This window comes from Mustela putorius, unplaced genomic scaffold (genome assembly GCF_011764305.1).
Source record: "Mustela putorius furo isolate JIRA1106 unplaced genomic scaffold, ASM1176430v1.1 tig00000461_pilon_pilon_pilon, whole genome shotgun sequence".
Lineage (NCBI taxonomy): Eukaryota > Metazoa > Chordata > Mammalia > Carnivora > Mustelidae > Mustela > Mustela putorius.
The window spans coordinates 3,241,334-3,263,692 of NW_025421390.1; the positions used below are offsets into that span (position 1 = coordinate 3,241,334).

Here is a 22,359-nt window from a genome sequence, read left to right on the forward strand (position 1 = left end):
GTTGTGTTTTTTTCCCAAGAGTCATAAGCTTCTTGAAGGCAGGTCCTTTATCACAGAGTTCTTTTGAATTCTTTAGAGAGCTTGGTACTATAGTAGGCTTGTAAAAATACCGATAAAAATTGTTAAATGTAATAGTGGAGAATTAGGCTATAATGTGCAGCTAGTTTGAAAACTGGCTGCATGACTAAGTCTTCTGAATTATTGATATGACATTGTATTGAAAACAGTGACAACTTTTGTATATGTTTATCAGCTATGAAAAGCCAAGATCTTTCTTTAAAATGAGAAAAAGTTTATTACTATTAGATGATCATTTCATAGCTTCTTTCAAAGGAGAACTAGCATCATGATTTTTAGATCCTAACTTATGCTTAAATTATCCCTGAATAAATTTTGAAAAGATTATAAAATAGGAAAGAAAAAAATGAAGCAGCATCAACCTGTCTACATACAAAGAAATGGTTAAATAAATTGTGGCACACCAATATTAAGGAACACCATGCAACTTCTTAAAAAGAATGGTCTTTCTGCTAAATCTGCCATGTAAGGAAACCAGGATCTACTGTTAAGAAACAAAAATAACTTATAAAGCATAATATATGGTATGAAACCAGTTTTTAAAACCACGTTTGTATTTAAACAAATAAATCATGTCTGTGGATGTCTGGAAAAAAATGAAAGAACAGAACTAAACTGTCAACAGTAGTTAACTTTAGGAGGTGGAATTAGAGAAAAGGAAGGCAGGAGATTTTTTTAAGCAATAGAGAAGCATGTAAAATAGAATTTTTTTTCTACAATTAGCATTTATTTTGAAATCAAAATGCAAAAAAATAGATTTTAAAGGAGTCAATAAATGCTTGTTTTGTAAAACAAGATGCAATTTTGTGTTTGCATTTATTAAAGAAATTTTTCTTTGATTAGATGTTATTAACATACTGTAATTAATAGTAATTAACAGATTGTAATTATTTTTCCTACTCCAGATCATGTCTTGTAAGTCTAAAGGGTTATGGTAATGGAATTGACCTATAATTACTGAACTAATTTTATAGATATTTTTCCATTCGATAAATTACCTGAGTATGTTTTACTATAAATGCTACATGTTTGTTTGTCATAAATGGCCATGGTTGAATCTGAAAATTAAATATCTTGGCTAAAAGTACTTTTCATTATTAACATGCTTCATAAGCACGTAGAAAGAGATACTTTGAGACTAGTTTCCCTTGACATTTTATTTATTTTTACATTTTTAATTTAAATTCAGTTAATTAACATAATGTATTATTAATATAATGTTTTACTGGTTTCAGAGATACAGGCTTGTGATTCATCAGTCTTATACCCAGTGCTTATTACATCACATGCCCCACTTAATGTCTATCACCCAGTTACCCCATCACTCTACCCGGTCCCCTGCAGCAACCCTGTTTGTTTCCTATGATTAGGAATCTCTTGTGGTTTGTGTCCCTCTCTGGTTTCATCTTGTTTTATTTTATCCCCCCTTCCCCGTGATCCTCTGTATTGTTTCTTAAATTCCACATATGAGTGAGAGAGTGAGAACATATGATAATTGTCTTTCTCTGATTGACTTGTTTCACTTAGCATAATACCCTCTAGTTCCATCCACGTTATTGCAAATGGCTAGATTTTATTTATTTATTTATTTATTTATTTATTTTTGGATGGCTGCTCCCTTGACATTTTAAACCAAGTAATTTATAACTCAAAGCTTTCTGTCCCTTTACTTAGTCTACTTCTTTCTTTTTCCTTTCTGTGTTCTTTTTAAATGCTGTTTTTCTTCTTGGCTCCAGAGTACCAGCTCACAAATTATACTTTTAAAGATTTATAACAGGTTTAGAATGTGACTTTCCAACATAACATTTTCATTAGTTCTGATTTCGATAATTTGTAAGAAAGTGAGAGTTTTAAAAACTTGGAAAATTGGAAGAAGAGAGAATGTGCATTAGTGCTCAATAGGGTGGGGTTTTCTTTCATTAAAAGATATATTGTGTTCTTAACTCATTCCAGCAAGAACTTTTCACAAAAATATCAACTATGGAGAAAACAGAAATCAGATCCAGCAAATAAGGGCAGAGAAATACGAGAATTATTGCCATCTAACAGTGGTTATAGCACTAAGCCCATTTTTGTTGGTTATGATGCTGGTTATATGTTGTATTTTAGGATTCCATTAATTCTTTCTTACCTTATCCTTTGTTACTCCTTAAATTGAGAAATTGGAAGAAAATCATAACCTGCATTTCACTTAGTGTGGTTCTATTTTTTGGAAAGACATGGATTGTAACTAATAAACTTGGAATTTGGTATACATGAATTACAGCCTTTAGCTTTTACTCTTACTATATTTGTATGATTTTTTTTTTTTTTGGATAAGATCAGTTTTTACTCTGCTCAAAGGCACATTCTATTACTCTACCCTCATTCTCTTCAGATGACCTTGAGTCCTTCTTTTCTGAGAAAATTAAGGCAAATTTGTGCCCCCTAACGTCATTCATCTTTACTTGGACAGTTTCTTTATTCAAGCTTTATCTTTCCTTCTCATTTCAGAAAAACATGTAGCATTCTTTGAGGATGTTAAACTTTTGACTTAAATTCTTGATCCTTCCATTGTGAGTTCAAGAATCTCACCCCATCAATTATCCTCTTCTCATCTTGCATCTCCCTCCTATCTGTCCCACTCAATCTACTGAGAATTCAAAGTTAAAAAAAAAAAAAAAAGGAAAACAAAAACCCCTTTTTTTAGTCCTTCAAGTTCTCCTTTCATTCCTTATCAGATACCTGGAAACAGTCTTATATGCTTGTGCCTCCAACACTTAACCTCTTACATTCCTGATTCTGTCTCTGACTGTTCTATGTCTTGGCACTACTAAGACTATAGCATTTCATCTAGTTTCTAGGCATGGCAGTTGAGCCATGCTACCTGATCAGAGCCAATACTACCAGTTTCCCAAGGATGACTGCTCTCCCTGGAGAGTCCTTGGAGTGCTCTCCCTGCTTTATGCTTACTGTACTGTGGTATACTGGGTGGTCCCAACTTGGGTTTGGGCTCTCTATTGGCCTGTATCTTTAGTATTTTAGGGGAATATGAGTTCTTAAGAGATCCCTTTCCTTGTTTTGAGTGGTTTTCTGTAGATCCTTTTTTCCTCTAATACTTCTGCTTTCTAAGAATTGAAAGAGGGTCTTAGAAATTAGATGATAGATTTAGGCAGGATATTCATCACTACTCTGCAGTATTTGGTATTGTTGGACACTCCACATTTCTGATGTTCTCTTCTTCTGGTCATAGGGATAGTATATTTTTCTGGTTCTTTCCCTCTCTAGCCACCAGCATTTCTTTAGTCCCTTTACTTGGCTACTTTTTCTCTCTCTCCCTCTAGCTGCTTCCTAAAGTTCTGTCCTTTGCTCTCTTTGGACCCTCCTGTACTCCATTGGCAGAATGGGTGACCCCCAGATATATTGCTCTGGGTCTGTTTTCTCTCCCAAGTTCTAGATCTGTATGTTCAAGTGCCTACAGGCATCTATATCCAGATGTCTTGCTGGCACTTCAGACTTGCTACATATCAAGCAACTGGTTATTTTATTATTCTTTTTCCTCCTGTGGCCCATATTTCTTTTAAGATATTACCATCTACTCTTTCACATGGAAAACAAGGAAACTCGTTGCCATCTTAACTCTTTTCCTAATTACCGTTTACATTTATTCAGTTGCCAAACCTATTGTCTTTGATACTCGCATATTCTTGTTCACCTGCTAAGTCACCTGCGTTGTCATCCTGGACTACTGGCAGTTGCCTTTAATTTCATCACTTACTGTTTCTCTACCCTTTTGATTCTTCTTATACACCGCCAAATTCATGTTTATGAAACATAAATGTTTATAAAAATGTTTATGTTTATGAGCCACATCATGGCTCCCCTTTGTCCACAAATTAACAGTTAAATTTATTAGTCTACTATTAAAGGCTCTCCATAATTTGACTCCAACCTGTTTTTCCTTTTTTTTTTTTACTACTATCATTCACATAGCATTTTTATCTGATGAACTAAAGTGTTTGTTATTTACATCTTGCACTTCCTAATCCTCTGTTCCTATTTCCACATTGACCAAATCATACCCATCATTCACAACTGAGTTCTATTGCCACTCTCTCTATGAAACATTCTCTGATTCTTCAAAATATATCTATTTTTTGGTTCAACTGAATATTTTTGGAATTTCATTGGTCTTTTCCTCTTTGATTCATAACTTTTTGTCTTACACTATAGTTATTTTTGGTACATGTATTATATTCCCTATTAGAATATAAATTCCCTTTTCTGACCTATATCCTCATAGACCATATTGCCCTCAGATGGTTGGATGAATGAATCCCGTGCATTTTTAAAAAAATATTTTATTTTTAAATAGTCTCTGCCCCCAGCATGGGACTTGAACTCACAACCCTAAGATCAAGAGTCATATGCTTTATTGACTGAGCCAACCAGGTGCCCCTGAATCCTGTACCTTTAAATAATAGAAAGTTGTAACAGAGCCTTGCCATTATAAAGTATCTAGGGCTATTACATTTAGTTGTATGGTTTTTGTAGTCCAAAGACCCCTGCCAGCAGAATGAGCAGGGCCTGAAATCCAGCTCACATTCCCCCTTCCCCTTACCAAAATATGTGCCAGGTTGGTGCAGGACTGCATCTGCCTGGAAGGCAGGTTACTTGTTCTTTACATGAAGGTTCTATTTGCTGGTTAATCTCTGCATCTGCTTGACTGCAGCTGTCCCTTTTTTTGACTCTTACCAAAGCATCATATAAGCTAAGAGCAAACCTGAAAGTACTGACAGTATTAATTGAAGTGGTTATGAAAACTAGTTTGTGTCACATAGAAACTTTCCAAAAATTATTTGTCGAAATAAAAGTTATGAATTAATCAAATGTGAAATAATTTATAGAGCATCTCCTTGGCAATTTACTATTAGTTTCAAATTTATGGTTCTAGATCATTTGAGAATGGTTGCAATTTTAACTGAGGTCAGTTGGGTAATGGTCCCATTTCTTTTGCCACCACTTCAACTCTATCTTTTGGTTAAGATAACCTGATAAGAGATAGACATTTTTTTTTTTTTTTTTTTTGCCTTGTTCCTTTAGCACTATTGTGGTGGAGCCAATAATAATGGCTTCTGGAAGTTTTTCTAGTTTGATTTGAGGGTTAAGTCATAGAAAAAAATTTATTTTTTAAATCCATTCCATTTTACTACTTTCGTAGTTTACTAATTTGTCTAGTTATTTACTTAATGTGTCTGTGTAATATAAAATTTCCATAAACCTGTGAGAGATAGATGGAGTATTCCTACCTAAATATATAGAACAAAGCTCCGAGATGTTAATTGACTTGGGCACGAAGCAAGCTGAAGTCCAGGGTTTCTTTATTATCCCTATCCCATGCTTTTCTAAAATGCTGCATCCAGAATTCCTTTAGTGGAATTATTTTGGTCTGGTTGGTAGATAAGGCAAGTTGAAAAGTCCTTAAGCACATAGTTAATGGCTTATTGGCATGTGGGTATGTGTATCTCTGGAGTACCTAGTATAGCACTTTGTATCTACTAAGTGCTTAACAAACAAGGTTGATGATACACTGCTTGTGAGTCCACCAGTGGATCTATCTCATTCCAGAGTAGTGACAGGGCAACCACAAGTGGACTGATGTACTTTTAATATGTGCTCAAGGCTGTTTGGTTTTTTTTTTAATTACATGAGTAGAGAAATGTCTAACATTTAGCACTTAACTAAATGCCAGGCACATATGCATATTACTTCAGTTGATCCTCACAGCCAGTCCTGGAACTGTACACTATTATCTCCAGTTTAAAGACAGATACTTACACACAATCGGCTTCCATGCAAATCTAGGGCTGCCTAATATCAAAGAGACAATAGTCATGAAACTAGCCGCTTGATATCTGAAAAATATTCAGAATAGCTTATCACAGAAAGGCCTTTGGAGGCTATATATGTACATCTATTTATTTCTAAATAGCTATAGCTGTAGATGATACTGTCTTAGCATTAGGGAAACAAAGCAGTCATTCCTTGGACTGGCATCATAGAACTTAATGCTGGGGCTGAATATTGCAGGCGCCACAGCAGCTCAGTACCAGCAGGGGGCCAGAGTAGTGCTGGAAAAGTGAGAAAAAACATGACTTTCTCAGCTTTAAGAGACTACTCTGGTGTTTTGCAAATACAACCAGTAGGAGTAATGATGTCACCTTGTTATTCAGCTTCCTCTTTCCTAAAAAAAAAGAAAGAACATGAGATACGCAGCACAGTAGTATAAGAAGAATCAGAATAACTGAGTTTTTTTTAATCTTGTTGAAGTTAATTGGAAGACCTTCTAAAGATTTCCAGATTTGGCTAAGGGTTAGCAATTAGTGTACAATTAGAAATGTGGGTGTGGTTTTTTAAAAACCTTATTATTGAAGTATAATTGACATACAGTGTTACATTAGTTTCAAGTGCACAATTTGTGCACTTGATGTATGTTTTATTTTATCAATTAAGGTAATGTGTGTTTTATTTTATCAATTAAGCTTCATCTCTGTGCAACATCTACAGTGTTCCTCCTATATAATTTCCTCTAAATTCTGCTTTTATGAAAGCAATTTGAATATCTTTAAGCAACTTGCAAGGCCACAATATTAATAATGTTCGAAATGGAAATTAAGAGAAGGAAGAACTAGAAATATTTATGGTGTATGGGTAGCATGACAAGCTCCTAAAGACTTTAAATAGGTTCTTTGCTTTGGGGCTTCTTTATTGGCCTTATTGAAGGCCAAGGACTATTAAAGAGTAAATCAAATATAATTTCTAGGCTCCCTGAAAGTGTAGCTGTAATATTTTGTATATATATTGTGGTATTTAGGAATAGAGAAAAACAGAAACAAAAGGGTGAATGAGAAGTGAAGAAAAGAAGTGAGAATAAGAGAGAAGTCAATGCCACTAAAAAAACCCTAAAGATCTATAGTTACTCAAATTAGCAAAATTGCAACAATAGGTATATAGTACATTTTAGCATACTCTAACACATATATATGTATATGCATATACATATGCATACATTTTATAATGGTAAAAGTAATAGTCATTTCTCCTAAAACAATCATTTTTAAACAAATGTGTTACAACGTGATTGATATATTAGGGAGCAATTTGAGCATAATACACATTTCGTGTCTGTTTTTGTGTCATTTCATTTGTGAGCAGTACAACATGAATGCAAAAACCACCCTGCTAAACCAAGCCACATAGGAATACACAAAATGTCCACATGCACACACTTCAGACACCTGCCAGCAATCTCAGTGTACCACATGTGATGAGTCCTGTCCATCCACATTTGATGTTAAAACTTTCCAGCTGATTTCAGATAACCCTATTCTCTCTGTTTCAGAATAACTCCCAAGACGCAGCCCTTCTAACACCCATCACCTTCATTAGCAAGTGCCAGGTCTTTTTTAAGGTACAGGGTCATATTTATCATAGCATTTATGTACTTATTAACCATTTAACATATTTAAAACTGCTGTTTTCATTAGGCTCCTATCTTTACTTAAAAAAAAAAGTCTCTGATGAAATTTTTGAATATTAAATTCCAACCCCACTTGAATATTAAATTCCAACTTCCTTGATTTTTATCTCCCTAGTGTGATCACAGGCCTGAGCTAAGTTAGTATGAGCAAAAACAGGGAGACAGAATGTTGAGAAAGATATGAAAGATCCATAGGAGAAGATACAAGTAGAAGGCATGAAAGATATGATTAAAAAGAAAAGATACAATCAGAACCTTGGAGAAAGCTGAAGACCCAAGCATCTTTTACTTCTGCCTTGTAACCAAGGCAACCCTATAATACAAACCAGTCTATTGGGATACATCCTAGGTCTAAGGGGACAGGTTTACCCTCATTTGCTTGGAAGAAGCAGTTTAACCTGAAGGCTTGAGTAATGCACAGAGCCCGGAAGCCAGTTAGAGAAAAAAATCACAAGTCCAGATTCACCAGTTGCTGATTTTGGTTAGTAGAAAACAAGCAGCAAAATGATTAAAGTCAAAGAGAATCTAAGACAGTTGTATTATCAGAAATATTCAAGTCTGAGAAACAAATGCTTATGATTTCCCATTCCCCAGAAACTCCCATTCTCTTGCATGAGATTCCAAAACAAGTGGACTGCTTAAGCAGGAAAGCTCCCAGTCAGGAACCATCCTCAATGACCTTCTCGTCGTGATTTTGGGGGATATTTGATAGGGGAGATTCTCCAAGAGTTTAGAGATTAGAATCAGGGGCAATCAATTTGGTAACTAAAGAACTCATTTCCCCTCCCAGACAGGGATGCCTACTCTTCTGTCCAGCAAAATATCATATATATTATGAATCGATGTTTCTTTACTTCCATTTTTTTCATGCAGGAGTTTTTATTGGCGGTGTCTTTTTTTCTACTTTGCCTTGTTTATTACATGTCTTGGTGTGGGGAGATTAAATTTACAATTGAGCCATAGGATGATAGACCCTAAGGAGCTGCTTCAAACTTGATTGAGAAATTTATACTCAACAGAGATTTTGGAGCTGGCGGCAGTAAATAAGTTTGAGCAAGGGTGAGTGTACTGTTAGTCACATTTGGAAATCTTGCCCAAAGTTAGGCAGGGCCATTGTTGAAAATACAGATGTAGGAAAAGGATAAATGTGGATGCTGAGCAGCCAGGTTGAACTATTTTATGGAATTTTTTTTTAAGATTTTATTTATTTATTTGACAGAGAAAGAGAATATCATAAGTAGGCAGAGAGGCAGACAGAGAGAGGGAGAAGCAGGCTCCCCGCTGAGCAGAGAGCCCAATGGAGGGCTCGATCCCAGGACCCCGGGACCATGACCCAAGCTGAAGGCAGGGGCTTTAACCCACTGAGCCACCTAGGCGCCCCTGGAATTTTTTTTTTTAAATAAGATGTCTTCTTTCTTTCTTTTTTAAGATTTTATTTATTTATTTGCGAGAGAGAGAGAGAAAGAGAATGAGAGAGAGAGAGAGAGCGGGCATGAAAGGGGAGAAGTCAGAGGGAGCCGAGCAGGGAGTCTGAGGTGGGACTCAATCCCAGGACTCCAGGATCATGACCTGAGCTGAATGCAGCTGCTTAACTAACTGAGCCACCCAGGCACCCCATTTTATGGAATGGTTTTATGTAAAACACAAATGAGGCTGAGTGAATCCAGCTACATATACTTTGAAGTTCAGTCATGGTGCAGATCTCACCCAACATTTGACTTAATGACTCTTGACTTGAAGTTGCTCTTTCATAGTGAGATTCTCACTTTTCTTTTGTCCTGCCTTATAGGCCTATCAGGCCTATCTTTGCACTGATGCTAACACACTCTGAAGCCAAGCTGTTTAACAAGAGCACCTGGTTCTTATGCATATGGTTCTTAATAGTTGGTTACCTGAACTAGCAGCACCAAAGCCGTTTTTCAGGTTTGATGTAGCTATTGAAAGAGAGGCCCAAGGGCTTCTCTTCTTTTGAGATTATGGGGACCAAGGCCATGTAATCTGTGCCACCATGTAAGAAGAGCCCAACTATGAAAGAAGGCAGCACCGAAGAAAGCAATGCAAAGAGAGAAGGAGCTCCAATGACATTGTTTAAGCTTGGGCTGAAGTTAGCTTTGATCCAGGGTCTCTCAGCCTTGGCACTGTTGACATTTTGGACTAGTTATTTCTTTATTAGAGAGAGGATGTTCTCTGATTTTAGGATGTTCAGTAGCATCTCCCACCTCTCCCCAGTAGGTACTTCCCTGGCTGGGCTGTGCTCTGATCCTAGGCCTTTTGGTTACATGATCCTTAAGTTCCCTTTTTGCTAAACTTATGTGCATTGGGTTTGTCACTTGCAGTCCAATTGTTTTAGTTAACTTTCTCCTTCAGTTTTTCTATGTAAGTGAAAACAAATATATTCATTAAACATAAATAACTCTATAAAACTAATAAAATAAAATTAACAATAATTTAGTCCAATAGATACCAGTAAATTGCCAATCAAGCAGTCATAAAAATACATATTTGTGTTTAGTATTTTACATATTAGAATCTTGATTTTTTTGAACATGATAAACTAGTTTTTAGTGTGTCAATTATTGTTACTGTTGACAGTAAACTTTTTAAACCACCAGTGTTATTTTGATGGACTAATCAGTGTTTTGTAAAGATTTTATTTATTGGGGTGCCTGAGTGGTTCAGTCAGTTGATCTGCATTAGGCTCAGGTCATGATCTCAGGTCCGGGGATCAAGCCCTGCACTGGGCTCTCTGCTCAGTGGGGAGTCCGCTTCTTCCATTCCCTCTGTCACTCCCCCTACTTGTGCTTTCTCTCTCTCTGTCAAAGAAATAAATAAAATCTTTATTTTTAATACATATTTTTTAAAGATGTTATTTATTTATTTGACACAGAAAGAGAGCAAGGGGGGTGGGACAGAGGGAGAGAGAAAAGCAGACTCTGCCAAGCAAGGAGCTCTACTGGGACTTTCTTGGGATCCCAGGACTCCAGCATCATGACCTGGGCTAAAGGCAGATGCTTAACTGACTGAGCCACCCAGGCACCCCTTGATAGGGGGGACTAATCAATTTGATAAGGTGCCTTAAAAAAATTCTGTAACTAGTTGCAATACTTAGAATTAGTGAAGTGATGCAGTAGATACATTTCAAGATGGATTCTAAGTCTTACCGTATCAATAACATGAAAGTGACTGCTAAGGTGGAGGAGGTAATTTGGAATTCTGCATAGTTATACCATCACATATAGTGATAAATAATTTTTCCACTACATTTTTGTATTTGAGTTACTGTAGAATCATGGCTTATTAGTGTACCATGATGTCATTTGGCCATAGCTTGATCTCTATGTATCATTTACACTTTTCAATTTTCCTCTCTGCTTTCTCCATAACTGAGACAGCTCCATGGAACTGCATTACTTATGGGTTGTTAAAGTCTCCATCTAATAATAAAACAATTAAAATCTCATTCTATGGAAATTTTTCAATTGTGAATTAACAATGTAAAATAGAAGTTTTGATTTTGCAACAGGCAAACTAATTCAACATTTTGATATTAGAACTCTCTAAGATAGTGGTAGTCATATATGCTTACCAGTACATTGCAAGTTAAATTAGAAGTTAACTGCAAAGAAGTATTTAAACTTCTTTTATTAGTTTTATTGTTAGAGATTGTGGCATTGCTATTTTGAATCTATATTAGGTATACTAAAAGATAAACACATCATTGTGTTGATGTGTTATTAGAACCAAAATTTTTATGTAAGAGAAGATGAGTATAAAATTTAAAAAAAAATAGAGTTGAAACTCTGTAATAGTAAATTAGAATTAAAATATCAATGTAAATTAATGACTTTTTAAAACTCATTTGCTAACTTTCATCACTGCAAGGTCTAGAAGCAGTGACATGTCTGTAGCAGTGAGTGTGCCCAATACCCAAACGTCACTATGAAGCTCTAGGGCTCCCTGGAGACATGACTCATTGCAGATCTAGGACAGAGGAAATACAAAGTGAGGCTGGGACATTCTGTTGAACTGGAAAGCAATAACAATTCAAAGATTACTGAAATTGTATCAAAAGGATGCAGGAAATATCTTTAAAGGACTTCCACTGTCCAGATCTGGGAAAATTTGCACAGTTTTTACAGATACCTCTCATACATCATCGCATATCCTCTGGGAGTAACTTTCCTCATTTCAGCCCTATGTAAACTCTTGTGTAGGCATAATCATACATAGCCTTATTCCTGCTATTCTGTAAACCCCTTGCTTTTTGCAGTGTCCTCAAGGAAGACCCACACATGTACAACCTGGACGTACAGTGGAGTTAAACTCAAGTGTAGGGGAATTAATGCCCTTTTGGGAAAGCCTTTGATCAATGGGAAGTGAAGCCAGTGGGTAAATTTTTCTCCTCTCTTTTCTCCTCCCACCTTAGTGGTGGTCCTGAAATGCAGCTTACATGGCTTCTAAGAAATTCAATCTGACAGATTAAACCGGTGGCCAGGTTGGTATGCAATGTCATTTTGACTCTCTCTCCTTTGCTTTATTCCCCTTGTCCCTCACTTCTGCTCATTGTGATTGGATTACTTTTAAAAATAATATCACAGGGGTGCCTGGGTGGCTCAGTGGGTTAAAGCCTCTGCCTTCGGCTCAGGTCATGATCCCAGGGTCCTGGGATCAAGCCCCGTGTCGGGCTCTCTGCTCAGCGGGGAGCCTGCTTCCCCCTCTCTCTCTGCCTACTTCTCTGCCTACTTGTGATCTCTGTCTGTCAAATAAATAAATAAAATCTTAAAAAAATATAATAATATCACATAAGGCTTTTGCTTCAGATCCTACTTTTTGGGGGAAACCCAAGCTAGAAGGATGGCATCAAATGGAATAATGCCTGTAATTTATTGAAACATTGAAACATTGAATATATAAAGATTTATGAACCATTTTGAATGATACTCTAAAGAAGATGAGGCACCTGGGTGACTCAGGTCATGATCCCAAGGTGCTGGGATCAAGCCCCACATCGGGCTCCCTGCTCAGCAAGGAGCCTGCTTCTCCTCTCCCTTTGCCTGTTGCTTCCCCTGCTTGTGCTCTCTCTCTTTCTCTTTCTGTCAAATAAATAAATAAAATCTTAACGCCCCCCCCCCCAAAAAAAAGAAGAGGAAGAAGAGAAAGACTTAACCTCACCAAAAATAATCTTCTATTTGCCACCATTGGACGTGAATGTTACCAGCTTTTTACTCTCCAAATTGGTAATTAAAGGAAGCCACTATCAGTCTTTTTTAATTAGAAGTATAGTTGAGGAGAAGCTCTTCTCTATCAAACAAGTCAGCCAATATAGCAGAAAGAAGAGAATTTTTTAATGATCAGTTTTCAGTCCCTGATGAAATGATTGATTTAGACACAAATCATCAGTGAAGACTGGAATTCTTGGAGGAAGTGTTGGTGGAGAACTGCGTATTTGCATTTTACAAACAGTCACTCTATACCTTACAAGCTAGTTAAAAAGGAAACCAAGTCTTTTCAATAAATAAATTTGCTATTATTACCTTAACTAATAGAAATACTTTTATTATTATTTTAAAGGCTATTGTATTTTCCTGGGTTTTTGCATGCCTAGTAATTTTTGACTGCATGCCAGACATTATGAGTTTTATGCTATATGCTAGATTTCTAAAAATGCCTTTAGATATTTTTGAATTCTATTCTAGGATGCAGTTAATTTATTTGGAAAGAATTTTATCATTTCTGGACTTACTTGTAAGGTCTATAGAGAAGGACCAGAACAACTTAATCTAAGGCTAATTTGGTCCCAATGCCAAGGCAATATCTTTCAGAGTATTTAACCCAATTTCTCACATGAGATTTCTTGACTCTGGCTTTTGGGAACAAGAACTATTTTCAGTCCTGTGTGAATACTGTGAATTCTTCAGCCTGATTCTTTCCATTCGTTCTTTCCTGTCTTTGGAGTTTTCTCACAGATGTGCTAATCAGTTCTCAGATGAAGATTTGAAGAGAGTCCTCTGCAGATCTCTGGGATTCTCTGCAATTCTCTTTTCTGGTATTCTGCCCTGTGAATTTTAGTCACATTGTCCTTCTTGAATTCTCAACCCTTGTCTCTTTAGCTCCGGAAGACTGCCACGCTCTGTTTGGGCTCCCCTTCCTGCTCTGCAGCCTGGAGCAATAATTACCTTATTTCCCTTCTCTCAGGGATTACTGGGCTGAGCTGCCTGGTGTCCAGTGTCTAAAAACCATTGTTTTATATATTTTGCCCAGTTTCTCAGTTATGTAAGACAGAAGAGTAAATTCAGTCCCTATTATTTCATCATATCCTGAAAGAGAACTGCAGTCCACTGTAATTGTACTTTCAAATTTTCAAGTATCTATAGGGTTGGTTAAAGCATATTTGCTTATTTGTTAAAAATTTCTTAAATAACTTTGAGTTTTCTCATCTTGTTTTCAGAGGATGAAGCTTGTACTATTTCCATTTTGGAAATTTGTTAACTTTTTTGTGGATCAATATATGGTCACTTTCTGTGATTTCTTTGCATGTGTTTTTAAAAATGGTGTTTGGTAGAAGTCAAATATAAACACATATAATCATGTGTAGTTGGTTTGAATGTGTATTTTGAATACCTTGTCTTTATTTTGTGTCTTAGAATCATAGATTGATATAACGTCTCCCAGTGTTAAAGTGCCTTAAAAAAAAAATTAACCTTGGGTGCCTGGGTGGCTCAGTGGGTTAAGCCGCTGCCTTCGGCTCAGGTCATGATCCCAGGGTCCTGGGATCGAGTCCTGCATCGGGCTCTCTGCTCAGCAGGGAGCCTGCTTCCCTCTCTCTCTCTCTGCCTGCCTCTCTGTCTACTTGTAATCTCTGTCTGTCAAATAAACAAATAAAATCTTTAAAAAAAAAATTAACCTCATAGTTAGTCTAAGCACCATCCATACTAATCCTGAATTTCTCCAGGTATACCAGAACTCTCTGAGTATAATCTTGAACTCGGGAAGATACAAGCACTTATTATTAATTGCCGCCTGGTGATTTAAGATAATGTCTCTTTAACATTTTTTTCTTTAAGTAAGAAATAAAACTCTAAGTTTTACAAAAGTCCAAATTAAAGGAATAAATTGGCAGACTAATTTCTAGTCTTCTATGGTACCTATTTCTTAGGTGTTAAGAACCAAATTACCTTATAATATATTTAAGTTTTAAAAGTCTACTTCAGGGGCGCCTGGGTGGCTTAGTCAGGCTTAGTCAGTTAACCGTCTGATTCATGACTTGGGCTCAGGTCATGATCTCGGATTGTGAGATTGAGCCGCTCATCTGGCTCCCAGCTCCGTCCCCCGCTGGCTTGAGATTCCCTCTGCCCTCTCTCCCCACCTTATGATCTCTCTCTCTCAGGAAATAAATAAAGTCTTTAAAAGTAAATAAATAGGGTCCCTTGGTGGTTCAGTGCGTTGGGCCTCTGCCTTGGAATCAGGTCATGATCTTGGGGTCCTGGGATCGAGCCCTGCATCGGGCTCTCTGCTCAGCAGGGAGCCTGCTTCCCCCTCTCTCTCTGCCTGCCTCTCAGCCTACTTGTGATCTCTCTCTCTGTCAAATAAATAAATAAAATATTAAAATAAAAGTAAATTAATAAAGCTTGCTTTAAATGAGCCACCTTAAGAAGTACATATTTTTAAATAAATATACGTATATATCAGGGAATCTATATTAAACACCTGATGTATAGGTTAAGAAACAAAGCAAAGCTTTATTTATTTGCTTATTTTTCTTAGGGGTAATAACCAACTATTTATAGATTTTTTTGCCTCGCACTTTATTTAAGCTCATATTCTTAGAGATGCTTTAGCAGAGAATAAGATTAAAACATAATAGGCCTATTAACTTCTGTCCATTCTGTTATTGAGGGATCTGTCATCAAAAGAAGAGGCCGAGAATTTTGATTGGAAACATACAGTGGGAGACCGAGAACTTGAAAGTCTTTGGGGCTATGGGACTGGAACAGAAAACTCCAAAGCAGGCTCTGACCGGCATTCTCACATGGTCAGCATGTATTCCAGGCTGAGTACATTGCCTCCTAATTCCAGAGAATTCTACAAATGCCTTCTAAGTCTATCACCAACCATCCCACTCAGCTTTCTACCTAATTCCTCATTCTCAGATTTTTCAGAGATACGGATCTCTGAAATTTTAAGACATTTTACTTTATAATTATACATATGTAATAGTGAAAAAAGTTTATAAAATACTCTTAAGCCTTTTAAATTCTCATTGAAGAGATATTATGCATCCTGACCAATGTTTTGCATGTGTATGTGGAGTGAGGGGGACTTCTAAACAAAGTGATTATATTTGGTTTGCACATAAATAGTATAAGCTGCTCTACTTAATATTTTTGGTGTCAGTATTTTTCTGTGTTCTTTGTAATTTTCCCTTTTATAACTGTAAATGTTGGATCTAAGTCTCAAAATATGCCATATTTTAAAATACATTATACTTTCACATACTTTAAATTATAAATACTCTAATTTAAAAATCTTCCCTGCCTTTTAAATCTGAAGAGTAAATTCATGATGCTTAAGTATTTCCTTGCTACACTTTTATTATGTTTGGGAATCAGAATCTTCCCTGAGAAACTAACATATTAGCAAATGAAGCTGTTATTATCACTATCAACACACCTTTGTTAGAAACTGTTATTTACATTTTTAACCAGCATTGTCAGGCCATTTTAATCTGTGGACAAAACTACACACATGAGCAACTATAGGACTTAGAACGCGGTGAGGAAAATATTTTGTTTATCCCTAGACTCTTTTGCAGTGAAGGAGCAAGATTTAAATTTGCCTCAGTTTAATTGCTTTACACACATTCTTGTGACGCACAGTTGGGAGGGAGGAAGAAAAAGAGGGAGCTGTTACACAGTGGTATGTATCTAAAAGTGCGTTTGAGAGAGAGAGGAGAAGGCAGAAGCAAGCTGGTCTGACCAGAAACAGAACTGCCTGTGACAGATTAAGAGACAAGCAAGGCTTGGAATCTGAGAGCAAGCAAAGAGAGTGGAAATTTACAGCTGCCCTGTGCGAGTGTTCAAGTGATCATTTTCTGCTAACGTTTTCCGGTGGTAACTGTTACTCTTCAAAGAGAGAGAGAAAGTCAAGAGGGGATTGTGGAAACTCTTCGCTCTTCGGTGCTTTCAGTAACAGGAGGCACCCTCTATTAAATGGAAGATAAAGCTACTTCATGTAAAGTGCTTTGAGAGAGAGCTGTCTTCAGCACCTCATCATGTGTCTACTTTTTGTTGCTTAGACAAGCTTGGGCATTTCTATAACATTTGGTGAGTATCAGCCAGGTTATCTATTCTAGTTCATAGAAATGAAATTGATGTAGTAAACTTCAGTTTTCACTGAGGTTTTACAGTTGATGCTTATATATTCATTTTAAATCGTGTTGTTACCTTGTTTCTTTGTGCATGATGAACTGCTGTTACTAGGAGAGGTTTAAAAAAAAAACAACAACTACAAAACAATACTTCTCTGTTGCCTAAGGCACTTGAACCATTACCAACTATTCTGTGTCCATGGAATATCTTATTCTGGAAATGGGTTTTTATTTACAAAGTGTTTCCAAAAATAAAATAGTGGCAGTATACCATTTTTCATGTGTCCTGCCTGAAAATTCAAAAGTTACCTCTTTCTGTCTATTGTCAATAAATTTAAAACTATCATTGTGACGTTTGGGATCCTCAATTATTGTAAGTTACATCATTCTCTCGTAATTCAAATAGAAGTGTTAATGATACCATTCATTAAAAGGACATATCATTTAAGTATGGAATGCTTCTGTTAGATCCAATAAGTGACACATGATTTTTTCAAGGTTCTGTAATGAATATAAAAATTAGATAATTTACATATCAAATTTACCATTTGATACAAAATGAATGTATTGGATTTCAAATTAAGGATTTGAAGTTATTTTGTTCTATTGCTGATACCAGACTCTCATATAACATTGTTGCTCTGCTGAAGAAATATAGCCAGATGCATATATGTATGCCAGCAATATAGCAGAGAAAAGAAAAATAAACTTGTGAATTATGTATTCACATTACAAGAGAAATTTTATTTGTACAACCTTAGCATAGGACATTGTATATTAATTTTTTATGTCTTTTTAAAGGCATCAGTGGAAGACACGTAATCATTCCTCTGTGGGTAGAAGGAAATCTATATTGTTAGCTGCTAAACTGAGTCATTGCATAGCGATGCACTATTCTAAGCTAAGTTTTGAATTTACTCTCTGCCAGCATCAAAAGATATGTATGTCCTTAGTGGTTCAAGTGAGTCCTTTAAGGCAGAACAACTTAGCTGGAATGAAAACTTCTATAGAGTGTCAGTAAGCATATCGAAAGGGTTTATACACTAGACATAATACATAAAATGGCTGTATTTCCTCTATGTGTACAGAAGCCTGTAGAACAGGTTTTGTTTTGTGAGGTGGGTTTTTTTTTTTTTTTTTTAATGCCTTTCACCTATGTATAAGAAAAAACTCCGCTGGTCTTAGGAAACCTTCTCCAGACCAGTATCTTGCACTTAAAATCAAAAGTAAATAAAATAAAGATATCACAAACCAACTTTTCTTCCTCACAGAACTTCCCATACTTGGTCTTAGACCAATGGCAGATTTACACAGCTTCACAATTGTCAGAATATATTTTTTTTTATTTTAAACTATTAAGTCATTGGTATTACCTTAGTGGTGGCATCATTTCTTAAGCCCATAGGAATGTAAATATGACAGCAAAGAATAAGTCATTCCCAGTTTACAAATGTTTTGTATTTCAGAAGTTTATTGTGAGTAGGTTGATGGGAGTTTTGGACCCATCTCCCCTGGAAAATTATTTAAAAGTGTTTGTCTGTTTTTTATTATATCTGAAGAAAATATTTTAGCCACACTATAGAAAAACCATTGCCACCCTGAAAAATAGTAGGAAATCGATTCTAGTAATGAAACTAAATGTAAAAACAATTATGTTGAATAAAACATTTTTATTTATCCTAGATGCTAATGCTTGAAGAAAAAGCAAATTTAATAAGATAGATGGGTTTTTGGAAGGATGCTTATAAACAGGATTTCTAGGTACTTTAAAGAGCTTCCAAGGTTGCACACCCTGTATGAGATCTAATCTCATGTTATAATTTGCTATTTTTATTTTCCTTACTATAGGCCTATTTCTAGCCATTGCTTTTATGCTTATCACCCATTTATGAAGTGTAGCTCAGTGACACATTAAGTAGGTACCTAATAGTTACTAGATGAGGACTAAATTTTTTCTTTGGTTCACAAAAAAGGAAACTGAGTAATTTTTCCAAGTTGTCCAAAAAAGGAAAGAGGTTTAGGGGCATGTGGTTTTCATTATGAGAAAGATATGGCCTGACGAGTATTGACTGAATTGTGAAGCACAAACAAAGCAATAGTAGTGCAGAATAGGCCTATTTGGAGAAAAAGAGAAGATCCTGTATGACTTGGTGGCAGCCCTGAGTGAGCAGGGACGGTGATAAGGGAGGCAGTTTACAAGCTTGGTATCTTGAGTACATGGGACATTCTGAAGTAAGGTGTCAACTTTACGTATTTGCATAAGTGTGCTTGGACCCATCTAAGGAAATGTGGCCTATGTGGAAAACTGAAATTTGGTCTATCTAAATCAAGTTTAGTCACACTAGTCCTAAAAATTTTTCTAAAGTACTCTAGTACATGGGGTGCCTGGGTGGCTCAGTGGGTTAAGCCTCTACCTTCGGCTCAGGTCATGATCCCAGGGGCCTGGGATCGAGTCCCGCATCGGGCTCTCTGCTTAGCGGGGAGCCTGATTCTCCTCATCTCTCTCTCTCTGTCTGCCTCTCTGCCTATTTGTGATCCCTCTCTCTGTCAAATAAATAAATAAAATCTATTAAAAAAAAATAAAGTACTCTAGTACAAAGTGTAAAAGTTGGTAATGTAATAAACATATATAATGAAATAAACAATACAAAGAGCACACTTATCCTAGATGATTTTTAGTGGCAGAAAACTTTTCCATTTGATCAAGAAATACTTTCTTCTTTTTCAAAACTATAAACCTTGTCTTAATCGTAATAATAATATTTAACCAAAATTTGATGACTGTTAATTATATATGTGCTTAGAAGAAAGAGTAAAAACAGAAAAGTGAATTTCGCGCTTCCCTTGATAATTCTGTTGTGAAGAATATCAGTTGTGAATTTCAGTGAGATCTGATGCTTTGATTACAGGTACTAGTGTTTTGTTGTTGTTGTTTTTTACAGGTACTAGTTTTGAGAACACTGACCTAGCTTCAGACCTCTGCTATAAATTGAGATTGTGAAATTTTAATATAGAATTATCACTCATTGACAATCACTAATAGTTAATATGTGTAGAAAATTTTAGCTCTGACAAGTGACTGGAGCAGTCAGTAGAATCACTGTGAACCTAATGAATGAAGTTACTGGTGGTTTTTTCCTGGAATAGTAATAGTCTAGTAGGTTGTTATTTATAACAACAAATAAGTTAGCAGTTCTGTGTCTTCCTAAGTTCATGTACTAGTTCTATTTTTAAATTATTTCACTGGTTACAATACATTAGAATTCAGGAGTAGTTCCCAGGGACTTGGGTTTCTCTTCTTATAAAAGAGTTTTTATTCCAAAGGAAGTCTGACCAAGGCTTCCAGGTGAATGAGGATCCATTAAAATTCTCATGAGTTTTCTGTTCCTATGTAAATTGTCTGTTTTTAGTCGTCAAGATCTCCTTCATACTGTGTTAATAAAACTTAATAAAAACAGAATCATTCTTGGTCATTTTGAACTGAGAAAAAGAATTATCAGTGAAAGTCTTTATTTATACATTATTGTCTACAGATTTTCATTCATTTCCATAGGTTTTCTAGTAAAGTATTTAATTGTGGTGCCTTCTAATTACATTTAGCATATGTATTTAAAAATAGGATCATTGGGGCACCTGGGTGGCTCAGTGGGTTAAACGGCTGCCTTCAGCTCAGGTCATGATCTCAGGGTCCTGGGATCGAGCCCCATATCAGGTTCCCTGCTCAGTGGGGAGTCTGCTTCTCCGTCTCCTGCTCTCTCGATTACGCTCTCTCTCAAATAAATGAATAAAATCTTTTTAAAAAATGGAATTGTTAAAGGATAGAAGACGTTAATTAGATGATACTTTGACACATATGCTCTATAATGGATTTGGTGTCATAGCATGTGTAACTAGATTGATATCTTTATAATTTATTTCTGTGCGGTACTTCTAAGGTATGACATTGTCAGTGGGGGGAGAGGTGACTATTTGGATATGGCAAATACAGTAGAACCTGTAGGTATACTTTTTCAGTTTTAAAATATACCTTAAACCATTTGAAGAGAACAGTTTAATGAATACTGACAAATGTATACATTAATGTAACCTCCACTCATTAGTTTTTAAAAAATGAATCTTACAGATTCAATTATCTGCCACAGATGCACTTTGATTTATATCATTTCTACCTGTGAGTTCTGTTTGGAGTGCAGATAAAAGAATCGTGATTCCTGAAATTTTGTGATTTTTTTTTAAATGTAGTGCTAAGTTTATTTTAGTTTCTTTAGTTTAAGAGAAGGTACTTATGCCTTAGGTTTAAATTAGCAAGCTTTAAGAAAATTTTGGAAATGTTCCTCCCTCAGTCATTGTTGATTGTAAAATAAACTTATGTGGAAAGAAAGAAGGCTCATTTTTTTTTTTTAAAGATTTTATTTGTTTATTTGACAGACAGAGATCACAAGTAGGCAGAGAGGCAGGCAGAGAGAGAGAGAGGGAAGCAGGCTCCCTGCTGAGCAGAGAGCCCCATGCAGGACTCGATCCCAGGCCCCTGAGATCATGACCTGAGCCGAAGGCAGTGGCTTAACCCACTGAGCCACCCAGGCGCCCCAGAAGGCTCATTTTTTAGTTGGTTTTGTTACAGCGAGTTAGAAGTTTGGTTACTTTTTATAGTTTTACCTATGGAAATCTTGAGATTTTTCTTGGCTTCAGAGATACATTTCTTGCTTTCTTAAACTTGTGTGGGAAACCTTTGAATTAGAACTATTTTTGAATACTACAATTGAAGGTTAAACATAAAGGCGTGGAGATACTCATTAGCCATTTAGAGATAAACATTTATTTCCCTTTCAATATTTTAAGGAATAAAAAGAAGGGAATTGAATGTCCCAAATGACCTTTTCTCCTAGCTTCCCTTTTTCCCTTCCCCTGTAAACACTCCTCTGCACTTAATGTCACTGAACATATTCAGAGTGATTAACTTTGGGCCATCTTTAATGACGCTCACACATAAGTTAGGAATATGAAATATTTTGCTGTGTATGAGAAAAAGAAATGCTGCCAAAATCTACTATAAAGTCTACAGGGCCTGAGATGCCTGGGAGCAGAGGTGAATAATTTGTTTTGGCTCTCTCTCCAGATTCTGAATCAAGTTCTACTCTTTATGAAATTTCATAGCCAAACTAACAGAAATCACATTTGTTTGACTAATGCTTTGAAAAGACATGGTGATCAGATATTCCACAGTTTGAACTTTAAAACACAGTTGTTTAGTCATTAAAAATATCATTTATGAGAAGGTGTTTCCATTATGAAAGTATTTGCATGGGCTATTAAACAAAGCTTGGAAAAAAGAAAATTTGAAGGAAAAGGAAAATTTAGCATCCATAAGCCAGTTACCCAGAGACAATCACCATTA

At 36.0% G+C, this 22,359-nt stretch overlaps 1 protein-coding gene across 15 annotated transcripts in view; it reads left to right on the forward strand.

Annotated features, from left to right (window-relative positions):
- CAB39L (calcium binding protein 39 like) overlaps positions 1–22,359 on the forward strand; it is a 121,784-nt gene that overhangs the window by 30,331 nt on the left and 69,094 nt on the right. Inside the window, exon 1 of one of the 15 annotated variants that reach the window (XM_004775248.3) lies at positions 16,496–16,920. The exons of the other annotated variants lie outside the window; for them this stretch is intronic. The gene's annotated coding sequence lies outside the window, so the exon portion shown is untranslated. Of the gene's footprint in view, positions 1–16,495; positions 16,921–22,359 lie in introns of those variants that run through there. 15 annotated transcript variants of the gene reach the window in all.